The sequence below is a fragment of the Rhinatrema bivittatum genome, chromosome 8, assembly GCF_901001135.1.
Source record: "Rhinatrema bivittatum chromosome 8, aRhiBiv1.1, whole genome shotgun sequence".
NCBI lineage: Eukaryota > Metazoa > Chordata > Amphibia > Gymnophiona > Rhinatrematidae > Rhinatrema > Rhinatrema bivittatum.
In genome coordinates this window covers 58798462-58811572 of record NC_042622.1, presented here as the reverse complement: position 1 = coordinate 58811572, position 13111 = coordinate 58798462, and the positions used below count along the sequence as shown (strand labels likewise).

The window sequence follows — 13111 nt, the reverse complement described above, 5'->3', positions numbered from 1 at the left end:
CGCCTCTTCAGGAATCACTCCACCGTACAAGTCTTTTTTTGTGCGTGCCCAGCTCCAGCCACCTTGAAATTTCAGGGAGTTAAAATATGGGACGTGGCTTCTCTCCCTCTTTGTTTCAACTGTCTGCTGTAGTTGGAGAAAAGAGCTCAGGATTCTAGCTGCAAAACTAGAAAAAAAAAAATCCATTTGGAAAGCCATCACCAGCTCTGTTGCTTTCACCAGTTCATCACCAGGCCAAGCTGCACTTGTTTTGGTTGTTGATTCTGGTTGTGATATTTAAATTTTTAAGGACATTTTTGGCAAGTCCTGATTCTTTCTGTCTGTAGTGCAGAACTGAAATGGAATGTGCAATTTTCTAGTAGATAGAAAGTCTCTCTCACTCCCTGTTTATTTGTCTGTTCGTGCACCTCCCTGGCAGCTACTGGTAGGAGCAGGCAGAGCTGTAATTTACAATGCACCCTCGCTCCTTATATATCCCTTCTGGTTAGCTAGAGCTAAAAGGGGGAGGCTTTATCCACAGTAGTCCAATGGCAAGGAAATGAACATCACATTAGCATAACATCTAGGCTGAACAAGGAGAGAGTTGTGGAATCTGACAGCCAGAGAGCATGAAAGTACTGAGATTTCCTTCCAGAAATTCTTTCTGCTTGTCTTTTGGTTTCTTCTGGGTTTCTTTCTTCTTTCTCTCCATCTCCTTCAGGGCTCCCCCTTTCTCCCTTACCAACCCCTCCACAACATCATGTTGGACCTCTGCTCTAAATCATCCTAGAAAGGACTCCTCCCCTGATCCTTTCCATCTGGAATTCAACCTATTCCTGCCCCGGGTTTGATGTCATTTGCTAATAGAAGTGTGATCCAACGGAACTGTCGCTGTCTGCTGCAGACGTGCAGAAGCGTGAATAAAAACAACAGTGATATTTGTGCACAGCATTGGTGGGAAAGGGAGCAATACATTCTGGGCATCTTGCTTTTAAATGCAATTAGACAGAAGTAAGTAGCAGCAGAAACACAGACATTTACATTCAGAAAAAAAAATGTCTTGTATTTCTCCGAGAGTGACTGCATGCATAGGCGAGATCACCCCAGAGGGGACTGCACTATGTTTGTGTTTGAACGTTTTGTAATGATAAAGGGACATCGCTTTTTTTCCCCCCACTCCAAGAGCCTAAAGTGCGACCCCAAGTGGCCATTCTGGGTTTCAGCACAACAGGCAGGGAAAAGGTAGTGAGGAATAAGAGATTTACTGAGCAGAGGATTCAAGAACCAATCAATGGAAAAAAAGCTAATGTCGCTATTGCCGATTCTTATATTTGCCCCCCCCAAAGAAGAAAGAAAATGAGGTTACAGAAAGAAATGTCACAGTTATAAGATTACCTTGTAATTCTCATTAAAAAAATTGAAATGGAATATCAAAAAGTTAACTCAAGTTTTGTACCAGTCTTTGGCTACATCTTTCTCTTGCGCCTGTCCTAGCAGCAATTTCCAGCGCAGACCTTCTCCCAAATAATATTGCTTCTTTCGGGCTCGTTTCATTCTCTTACATTCATTTAGGTGAGAATGGAAAATAAACATTTTCACTAGGCAAAGTCCAAGAAGCTCTTTCTGATGAGAATTAGTATTACAAAGCATAATGAAATAATCTTGGGGAAAGTTTATGGGTAGCAAAATAGCTGTTCTGGAGGATACCTTCTAATTTTTGCAACACTGAAATGCTTAAATACCCAGGGGTAGCTGCTTGATTTTTCAGTGCAAATCCCAGGAGAGCTAACAAAAAAAATAAAAATTAGTCCTTTAAGACATTATTTTTACTAGTGTGTTTCATTATAGTAAAAAAAAAAAAAAAAGCAAACAAACAACAACTTCTTCTTCAGGAAATACAAGAGGCTGCTCACTTAGTGTGGCGTGAAGGAGTAGTTTAGTGGTTAGCACCAGGCTAAGAACATGGAAACCAGCCCTTCATATCTTCCTGCTGCACCTTGTGACCTGGGGCAAGTCACTTTAACCTCTAGTGCCTTATTTAGATTTATAAATGCTCTGGAGCAGCAAATTTACTACAGTACCTGAATTGTAATCTCTTTTTGAAGTGGCTGACCAGTTGCCAAAGGAAGAACAGAAATTATTAAAAGATCAGCCAGTAATTAGACTGAATTATCAACTTGTAGCTTGTTAAATAACTTTTGGAACTGAACTGCAGAGGATCCTGAACAAAAAGAAAACCCCGAGCCTCGTGAAGCTTCTGCCCACAGAGCACTCCCTATCCACAATGGGCAGGATCCTTTACCTTCGAAGATCATCTGTCTCGTGTGATAGATAAATTGCCATTCAGTAGCAATTTTGGATCCATTTAACCCATTCTCCTCCAACATAATGCAGGTTATGTTTCAGTATTCCCTACAGTATAGTACAGAAATAAAGGTTAACAATAAAAAAAACCCAATCTAAATATGTGTGTGATGTATGTATGTATGAATAGTGAAACCGTATTATTGTACTAACTCAATACATTTCTTGACTAACTTTCCAGAGCTAGCACTCTCTTCTTTGAATTCTGACCTGTGCATTCAAGTAGATTAACATGGCAACCTCACTACTACCGTGTAATAAAAAATGTGAACATTTTGCTTAATCCGCTCAGGACATTTCCTCTTAAAAACATCAAATGTTCTTTAATGCATTAGCCAGTTTGATTTGTCCAGGCCCAGCATCATTTGCTGTTCTAAAATTCATGACCTCCCATCTGGTCTTTGCAAAAATACATATAGGCAGTGGATTCTTTGGGATGTTGGGGATTAGTGATAAAAGCACTAGTTAGAATGGTAAAGCCATTTCCGATCTCTATTTGTTTTCCTTTTTCAGGTTTTTTTTTCTTCAGTATTGGTCCCCTTTCTTTGACTCCTTATCATAATTTAGGGATCTCTACTATATAAACTACTTCTGGAGCTTCACTGCAAATATTTCCATGTGTGGTCCCAAATTAATGGTCTTTACTTCCTGCCTTCCTCCCAGAGCTGTTTTAGCATCCAAACTCAGAAATGCAGTGCGAAACTGTTCTCGATTCTTATGCTAAAAAAAAAAACAACAACACAACAAAAAAAAAAAAAAACCCCTGACTTTTACGATTGTGATGGATGGAAGGACATCCAGGCACTCGTTATCGCCTTCCCCTGCTCCCCAGGCTTTCACTTTACAGTTCTTTTCAGCGCTGAAAACAAACAGGGCTGGTGTAATCCGACCTACAATGCGCTTCAACGCCACCCTCCCCAGCTCCTGAACGGGTCACAAATGTGCCCCGCTACTCCAGCACAAACCAGGTTACCTATTCCTCCTTAGGAGACCTTTATTCCTTTTCCATGAACCTCTGGAGACTAACGCCGGTGCCTGCAAATTACTATTCTTTTCTATTTTATTCAGCTCCATCTGATCTATACAATGTACTTCAGTGTCCGTCCATCAACCCCATCCTCTACCTTGAAAACGTGCAGACTTCGCCTTAAAGACGAATAGCTGGAATAAAACTTCTGGCTGAATCATAGCCCCCCTGCAGCACTATGCCCTGTTTGTCTTCGGCTGCTAATCAGAACGCGGTGAGCGCTATAATAAATTATTATTTATGAATGTCTCCGAGCAAGGACTAGGCGAAATGTATTTCTCTTTTCTAGGAAACGAGGTTTCATTATTACCGCTCGTCAAAGACCCCCTCCGCCCCTTTTTTTTTTTTCCCCCTTGCGTTTCTCAGAAGCTTTTGCTTTTAATTGTAACCTGCAGGTTCGAACTTGACATCCCAGAAGGCTCCTTGTAACTAATTCCTGAACTCTCTGGCTGAAGAAGAAGCTGGGAGCCAGGCAGCCAGTGCAGAAGGGGGGACGGAGGGAGACCCTGCCCACGCCGGCCTGGCTGCTTTCCTAGCAGGGACCGAGGAGGCTGCACATTTTTTTTTTTGCCCGTGCAAGCAGCACTGCAGCAGCTCGGGCGCTGGTTAATCATCTATCAAGAGGTAACGGGTGCCTCAGAAAGCAAAAAAAGGTTGTTTGTGTGTTTAAATTAGCTGATGAAAGGCGCACAGAGATTTAGGGGGACATCGCTAAAATCCCGGGAATCTTTTGGCACCCGTCTTTAACCTGGCACAACCACACTACACGCCTTCTCTTTATTTAAAGACCCCCGCTCTCTCAATAACCCTCGCTGGTTCTTCAAACTACTTCTATATTGTGTCTTCTTTTTGATCAGCAAATGTTCCTCCTAACACATGAATTGGTTGGTACTTGGCATTTGGTATTTAAAAGACTATCTTGCCTCTAAAGATCTTTTCACTTCAGAGGTAAATTACATTTTATTATAAAGTTTCGGCTCTGGGTAGGCTTCCCTAAATAACCACTTGCTACATGCCGGGTAGTTGTCCATTAGACAGCTGATAAATGCTTGCTATGTGCTGGTGGATAGTATGTTGGCCATTAGGTAGCTGATAAATATTGTCTATTAATGCTCCCTTTAGAAATCTCCTGAAACTGATTCTCAAAGCCCAAGATCACCAATAGCATTAATAATACTAATGGCTTGTACTTTTACTTCTAGCCTGCTTTTGGCCATGCGGATCTGGATAACTAGTCGTCTGTGCATGTGGTGGTCAGATCCTTTTTGTTTCGGGAGGACTGTAGTGAATTATCACCGCACTTATAATACCAGCCCAGGGCAATACTGAACAAGCCAAGCAGCAACCAGGAAAAATATGACACTAAATCGTGGTTCTGACTTGAAAGACAGGAAAAGAAACCTACCATGACAGGGCTCTCTGCCACTTCTTTCCTGGATTCTCTGGTAATGTGTACTCCATATTCATTAATGGGACATCCTCACTGCCAGAGAACTATATTTCCGGACTGCGTTTAATTAGCCCAGGGTTGAATCAGCCGCCGACATCTCATAGCGGTGCCTTCAGAAGGAAAAGCTGCTGCACAGACTAACCTCCAAAGGAGTGGAAACAATTTCTACAGCTATTTTTGTCATCATAAGCAAAAAAAAAGAAATAAATAAAAAAAGAAAACAAAACAAAAAAAAAAACCCCAACAAAGAATTCCAGGTTCTGTCTATGTCACCCTAAATTTGGTGGGATTTTTTTTTCTTCACTAATCTAAACACACACACACGCACACACACACACACACACACACATCAACACTTTCTTTTCTGAGGCATTTGAATCTCAAATAGATGATTAACCAGCGCTGTGCTGCTTAGCCAGGCAAATCCAGCGGCGGGCCGCTGCTCTTCAGTCCTTCACAGGAAAGCAGCCAGGCCGCTGTTCAGGGTCTCCTGCACTGGCTTCAGGCTTCCTCTGGCAAAACCCCTTTCGGGGAAGATACTTCGGGAATCGCTTCCAAGGAATCTTGCGAGCTGTCACCTGCAGGTTAAATAAAAGCAAAGCTTCCCAGAGTGCAGGGGCAAAAGGTGCTGAGGGGTATTTGACGAGCAGGAATTATGCAGTCTTGCTAGGTCCTTGAAAAGAGAAATACGTTTTTCCTATTCCAGGCTTGGATTTATTAATAGAGAAAATTAGGCACAATGCTGCCCCATGCATTTCAATTAGCGGTGCGGGGCGGGGGCGGGGGGCAGGTACGATTCGCAGGAAACATTTCACCTCACCTATGGTGCCATTGAAATTGGATTTGGCACTAGTTTTTAACGAGCTGTGGATCTGTAAAATGTGCGGGGGGAATATTTTGGAAAGAAGTCCGTATGGCTTAAACAGAAAAAAAAAAGAAAAGAAAAGGAAGAATCTTAAAATCCTAAGTATTATTAAGTGCTGTGGTTGAAAAGGAGGGTGGTTTTGCAAATAAAATCAAGACTGGTTTTTGCCTTGAAAATGCTTCTGAGCTTTGGTTTGATAGGATCACAAACCAGCACTTGGTTGTGGGACCTGAAATAAGACGTGTCCGCATGCAAATAGAGAAGCAGTTAAACCAGAGATTATGAAATAAGCACTGCGCGTCAGGAAAACTTCCCTGAACAATACATGCACATTGCAAAAAGCAACTAGAGAATGGGTATCTATTATTAACAGGTACTTTTATCTGTGAATATGCTTCCACAAGGCAGATCACTTATGTGTGCTGTTTTGCTGGTGGGAAGTGTTTGAAGAAAAGAATGGACGGTGCCATACTTTTGGAAAGAAGAAAATATAAAATTAGATTGAATCAGACGTTTGCAAAAGGAAGCTCCCCCCATCCCGCAGGTGGCCTGCAGTGCCTTGGGGGAGAAGCAGGGCCGGATTTAAGACTGTGGCGCCCACAGGCAGCGTGGCACAGTGCGGCCCACTCAGACTCCTCTTTGGCCTGGATATGTGATGCCTTCATAATTTGACACCTTAGGCAATTGCCTATGCCTAAACTTGGACCTGGGGAGAATGGGTTAAAAATGAGAGCGTGTGTGTGTGTGTGTGTGTGTGTGTGGTGGTGGTGGGGGGGGGGGGGGTGTAAATCGACACAGATCCAAATAGCCATGAATTGACAATTTAATCTCCAACCTGATGCATGAGCTTCCGATGAACGGATTCCAGCTCCTGGAGCAGTGTTGGAGAGAGGAAACCTCCAGTCTGCCATGGGTGGCTCGTGAAGTGAACTCTCTGGGGCTTTCTTGTCTCGGGCTCCTTTCTAGATCCCTTCCCATTCCGGATTGTTTCACAAGTAAAACTCACCAGCTATAAAATTTGCATACTAGTCAAATCCCTGGTGGATCTGTTTGGTTGTAGAAGTCATTCTACTTCTAATTAAGAGGACAAATGTATTAAGTTAGTCCAGCATAAAGGTGTCACTTGGGACTACTTTGTTGACTTTTATTTCAACGTCATGAAAAATATAAATGGAATATCACAAAGCTGTCCAAGGTTTTGTTTTGGTTGACTTTTGGCTACATCTTCCTCCTGCGCCTAGTCTAATATTATTTTCTGTCAGGGGCTTTCTGGTAAATATTGCTGCCATGCAGACCAAATTCAGTCTCTTGCATTCATGTAAATCAAAATGAAAAGTAAACATTCTGACCAGGCATAGCCCAGGTAGCTCCTTCCGGTGAAAATATCTACTGACAGTATATAATGAAATAAGGGAGGAAAGGTAGGGATATCAGGATCAGTTCCCAGAGAGAATGAATTTCTGTTTAGGGGAGAAGGATCATGCTATATTATATAATAATGCTGAAGTATAATTAAGTCCATATTGTCTTTTATTTATTTAAAGCTTTATAAGGTTGTTTTCTTTCTTTCTTTCTTTTTTATTACTGGGACCTGCATGTGAAAACCAAGGGGATACTTCTGTAAGCTTAACCATTTCAGTACTGCAACAAATTGAAATTCAATCTCTCTGAGAACTGATCCTGATTTTCCTACCTTTCCACCCTTATTTGATTATGTACAGTCAAAAGATATTTTCACCACAAAGAGCTGCTTGGGCTATGCCTAGTGGAAATGTTTATTTTTCCATTTTGATTTTTCGTGAATGCAAGAGACTGAATTTGGTCCACATAGCAGCAATGTTTGTGAGAAAGGCCACGGTAGAAATTATTACAAGGGAAGGCACAAGAGGAAGATGCAAGCCAATAAAACGTGACTTCGGAGAACTTCTTGACATTCCGTGTATATTGTTAATCACACTGAAATTAAGGTCAACAAATAAGTTACAAGCAACGCCATTATACTGTACTAGTTTAAAACATCTGTGGCTCGCTTTCAAGAAAGATAATCTGTCAGTGGCTCAGTGCAAAATGAGCTAAAGATAAAAGTGTCTGGAATATACTTATGCATTTCATGAACCTGATGAAAGAAGCAGAGGTCTGGGGAGCTAGCAGAAGCTAATCACAAATGTAATAAGTTAGCTCATTAAAAAAGTATCACCAACAACGTGTTTGTCATCCTTTATTTCTATATAATCCAAGTGGACTAATACAACAAGCACCCTACTTTATTTTTAGTGATGAATACAAAATAAGTTTGTAACTGTGGAATTCCTTTCTTTCCTTTTTTTTGGGGGGGCACATATAAGGATCGGCAGCAGCAGATGAATTAACTTAATTTCCACTAACAGATTATTGATTCCTCTGTGCAGTGAATCCCTTATTCCTCATCTTTTCCCTGTTTGTTGTGCTGTTCTCAAGAATGGCCACTTGGGGTCGCACTTTAGGCTGTTTGAATGCAAACTAGTGAAAAAAAAAAGTGATGTCCCTTAATCATTACAAAACGTTCAAACACAAACATAGTCCTGTTACAGGACACCCCTCCAATCCCCTCCCAGCTGATCTCGCCTGTGCATGCAGTCACTCAAGGGAAAATTCCACACATCTTTCTTTGAATGCAAATGTCTCTGTTTCTGGGACCTGCAAGGGAATATATAATACTGCTAGCAACTCCTTTCTTACTGAATTTAACAGCAAGTAGCATCGGCTCACGCAATGGATTCATCCCCCCCCCCCCACCCCAGTGCATTACACAAACATTACACTTGCATTTGATTTTGATTCACGTTCATGCACATCTGCAGCAGGCACCGAAATTTCCGTTGCATGGAACTTCTGTTAGAAAAAGGCACCAAACGCAGGGCTAGAATAAGTTGGATTTCTAAAGAAAGGACCAAGGGAAGAGTTCTTTCTAGGAAGATTTAGAACAAAGGTTATATTTTATTTAATTTTAAGAAGCTGGGGAAGCTACATGAATAGAAAAGGCAAGGAGACTGCATATTAAAAGCAAAACTATGACAATGGCATCACAATTAAATAAGGGATAGATTCGGACGGTTCCTCAGCAATTCATGCTGACTCAAATTGCCCTGAATACCTTGAAACTGCATAGTTGAGAAGGAAGAAATAAAAGCGGTGGTAGAGAATGTAACTATGTAACACCCAGAGAGCAGTTTGGAGTTCTCTCATCCCCTTCTTCACTGGCTAGTGATCGGACCTGCCTCTGTCTGTCAGATTGCTCAGCCCCCTCCTCCCTCAGCCTACATATTATGCTAATATGGTCTCGATGTTCTCCTCATTGGAGTACTGTGGTTCAGGCACTCCCCTTTCATGCTGTGACATCAAGAAGGATATATGAGAAGCCCAGATGCGTTGGAAATCACAGATGCACGCAGGAGCTGAAAGCATCCAGACTGGGCATGTAGGAACAGAAAGCAAGGAAGAGCGAGCGAGAAAAGCATTTTCTTACTTATAGAAAGTTGCGGTCTACTTGTGCCGTGAATCCGTGGGAGAAATAAATGGGACTTACAAAAATGCAAACGCAATAGACAGGAAGGACAGATGCATCCAGCGCTGACCCGCTGAAAGCAGCAGAGCTGGTGCTTTCACTTTCCAATTGGATTTTCTAGTTTTGCAGCTAGAATCCTGAACTTGCTTCTCGCACTGCTGCAGACAGTTGCAGCAAGAGGGAGAGAAGCCACGTCCCATATTTTAACTCCCTGAAGTTTCAAGTTGGCTAGAGCTGGGCACGCACAAAAAAAGACTTGCACGGTGGAGTGATTCCAGGAGAGGCGGCACCGAAAGCGATGGCTGGAGAGCTGACCATTGGAACAGATCTGCCAAACAGCCCCCTCGCCATGGAGTACGTCAACGATTTTGATCTCATGAAATTTGATGTGAAAAAGGAGCCACTGGGAAGAGCCGATCGTATGGTGAGACAGTGTAACCGCCTGCAGCCGCCAGGCTCCGTCTCCTCCACCCCTATCAGCACACCTTGCAGTTCTGTGCCCTCCTCCCCTAGCTTCAGCCCCACCGAGCAGAAGACTCACCTGGAAGACTTGTACTGGATGGCCAACAGCTATCAGCAGATGAACCCTGAGGCAACTGAACCTAACACCAGAAGATGCTGTTGAAGCTCTCATTGGGCCCCATCAGGTACCGTCAGCAGCTGCAAGGGTTTGACAACTACAGGCCCCATCCTCATCACCATCATCACCATCATCAGCATCACCACCAATATCCAGGAGTCAGCCATGAAGACCTGGCAAACAGTGGGCACCATCACCACCACCACCCACCACACCACAGGCATCCCGACTCCGTCAACCTCCTCTACATCTTCCCAACAGCTACAGAATACGCACCCACAGCACCAGTCCTCGAAACAACGTAGAGGACAGGTTCTCCGATGAGCAGTTGGTCTCCATGTCTGTGAGGGAGCTCAACAGGCACCTGAGGGGCTTCAGCAAGGATGAGGTGATCCGTCTGAAGCAAAAGAGGAGGACCTTGAAGAATAGGGGCTATGCCCAGTCCTGCAGGTATAAGAGAGTACAGCAGAAGCACCACCTGGAAAATGAGAAGACTCAGCTGATACAGCAGGTGGAACAGCTAAAGCTTGAAGTGACCAGGCTGGCAAGGGAAAGAGATGCCTACAAAATCAAGTGTGAGAAACTGGCCACCAGCAGCTTCAGGGAGGCTGGATCCACCAGCGACAACCCTTCTTCTCCCGAGTTCTTCATGTGAGTGTTAAAGCCTCCTTTATCCTTGATGTCTCCATCCATCTGCCTGCTTGATTAGAGAGAAAAGGAAATGTAAAGCTGGACAAAAAGACATTTTTTTTTTCTTGAAATTGCAGCATCCTGTCATTTAGATTAGCTGTGGAAAGCAGATGGAAAGCAAGGTGACAAGAATGCTCCAGAGCTCCTTCTCTTTTAGGCTGCCCGCCAGGTAGAGACAGAAAGGAAGGACACTTGAGACTGTACTGTAGAGACTGCTTGCTTTCTGAGCATGGACTTAAAAGGGAGCGGGAAGAAGCCATTGCTGAGATCCTGTCTGCTCCGTGGGAGAAAAGGACACACACTGAAAGGGACAATCCATGCAAAAAAAAATTTAAAAAAAGGTCAGATATTACTGCTCTGGAAGAGACGTTATCAGGACACAGATGGGGACATTCAAAGCAACATCTCATCAGTTTTATTGCCTGCTTGATTATATAGAAAAAATATGAAAAACCTGCATTAAAAATAGTAATCCTGCATGCTGGACATGTATGGTAATAATTTCTATTTTGTACCATTTTCTTGTTAATCTTAGCATGTTGCTGCCCATCCATCATAGCCTTTGAGCTCTCTGTCCCTTTTATTTGATAAGAAGGTGTTAGAATTATAAACTTTTACTGCTTTTCCCTGCCACTGTCATTAGCTTGTAAATATTTGCTCCATCCACCCCACAGAAACATTTCAGCAGGCTGGTATAAGTTTTTGGTCGTTTTTCTTTTTAATATGAGTAAAGAACAACACGGGGCATTTTGCATTCAGAAAACACCTTTGTATATTTGGTAGCACTTTTGATTTGTAATTCTGGTTTTTGTTGCGTTCGTTTTCATTTTGGATTTTGTTTCTCGGTGCAGAGGATCACGGATCAGCTGCATTAGACAAACCTAAATTAATAACGGAAGGTGGTCCACGTAGGCTAGCGAGGGGGATGGGCCCAGAATTTAAAGAGGTAGTCAGCAATATTTGTCATCAGGACTTTTGCCGCATTTCCCTGACCTTCTAAGCTGTCAGCGTGTTTGACGGTTTATTTCAGCATCCATTTGAGATACCTATATACTCAGGAATTTGATCAAAATAATCCCTCTGGGGTTTTTTTCCCCCCATTTTGGGCAAAATAATAGCATTTGCCTGTGCAGTTTTTTCCCAGCAGAAAAACACTTGTGTTGAGTTCAGTTGTGTTGCATTGACGGGGGGAGGGGGGTTGTGTGTGTGTGTGTGTGTGTGTACGTGTGCATCTTTAGGGTGGGGAGGCTTAGAGCAGCAGGCTAAATGCTTGGGTTTCGTAGCAAAACGCTCCTGTCAAGCTGTCACTGCAAACCAGGACTTGCTTACTTTGAATGTATGGGAACTGAACATTTTACGGAAAAACTGCAATTTTTAACATTCTAAGTTTGTTTTTTTTATTTCATTATGACTTGCTTATGTTCCCATCACTGCCTAACCAGTGATAGTCTCTTTCTTTCTTTTTTTTTTTTTTTGCCAATTATATATTGTTTTTCAGTTGTAGCAGTTTTGAGTTTCTGAATGTTTCATTCTATGATTTTTTTCTGCGGGTCAGTAAAAGATTTACAGTTGCACTGACAAAATACCAAAATGAAAACTTTTCTCTCTCTTTTTTTTTTTTGTTTCCTTAGGCTCCTGGCACTGCTGGCCGGATGCATTATAAGTTTTTATTGGTTTATAAATTAACAGTAATAATGAGATTGTATGAACAGCATGGTGCTTGCAGTTTTAAATATTGTGGAAATTAGTCCTGCATCAGAATTGATCTTTTTTTTTGTTTTGTTTGTTTTTGTTTTTACGGATTCAACTGTGTTGAAATCAAACCTTTAGCAACAGCAGAAAAAAATGTTTTTATTTCATGTAAAGTTTGGAAGGGATCAATTTCAAACCCAGCTTATTAAACCTGGTCTATTGTAGTTTTATTCAGACTGGTTTCTGGTTTTTGTTATTCAAATGGTTTCCTATTTTGCTTATTAAAATCACTGAAATGACTTTTAGTCCAAGGGCTTGTTTTACTTATATCTTGTTTGCCTTCTTGTGCTTTTGTGTCTGTCTCAACTTTTCTCGCCCATTCTTCAGACTCCTCATACCAAGCATCAGAACTATGGTTTGATTTCTAGATGCAAAGTTTAGCCCAGAGTTTTGCTAACTGGTTTGGTCCAGGAGAAGGGTAGGTTTTTTGTAGGTTTCAATTCCATTTCTTGGACCCATATAAGATGCTGTAACATACAGGAGCTTTCAACATTACATGTGACATCTGAATAAGAGTCCTTGGTGGATTTGAAAGCTCAAATAACATCATCTTGCTTTGGATAGTTCTTATTGCTGGTCCAAGAAAAAAAAATCTGCTTTGATAGGTTTACATTTCGTCATAAACATGTGTTCACCTTGACAAAAATGAAACTTTGCCATACCTAAGAACATAAGTTAGGCCATACTGGGTCAGACCAAGGGTCCATCAAGTCTAGTGTCCTGTCTCCAACAGCGGCCAATCCAGGCCATAAGAATCCGGCGAGTACACAAAGAGATTTAAGATTTTGGTGCCCATAGATAGGAGAGTGGGTATAGGAGAGAGAAGTCTCCCATAGATTGGTGAGTGGAGCGGGGTGTAG

The 13111-nt window shown here is 42.2% G+C and overlaps 1 pseudogene; it reads left to right on the top strand.

Moving 5' to 3' along the window:
- Positions 1-9079: 9079 nt before the first annotated feature.
- On the top strand, positions 9080-10723 carry LOC115097446 (annotated as a pseudogene).
- The last annotated feature ends 2388 nt before the right edge of the window (positions 10724-13111 follow it).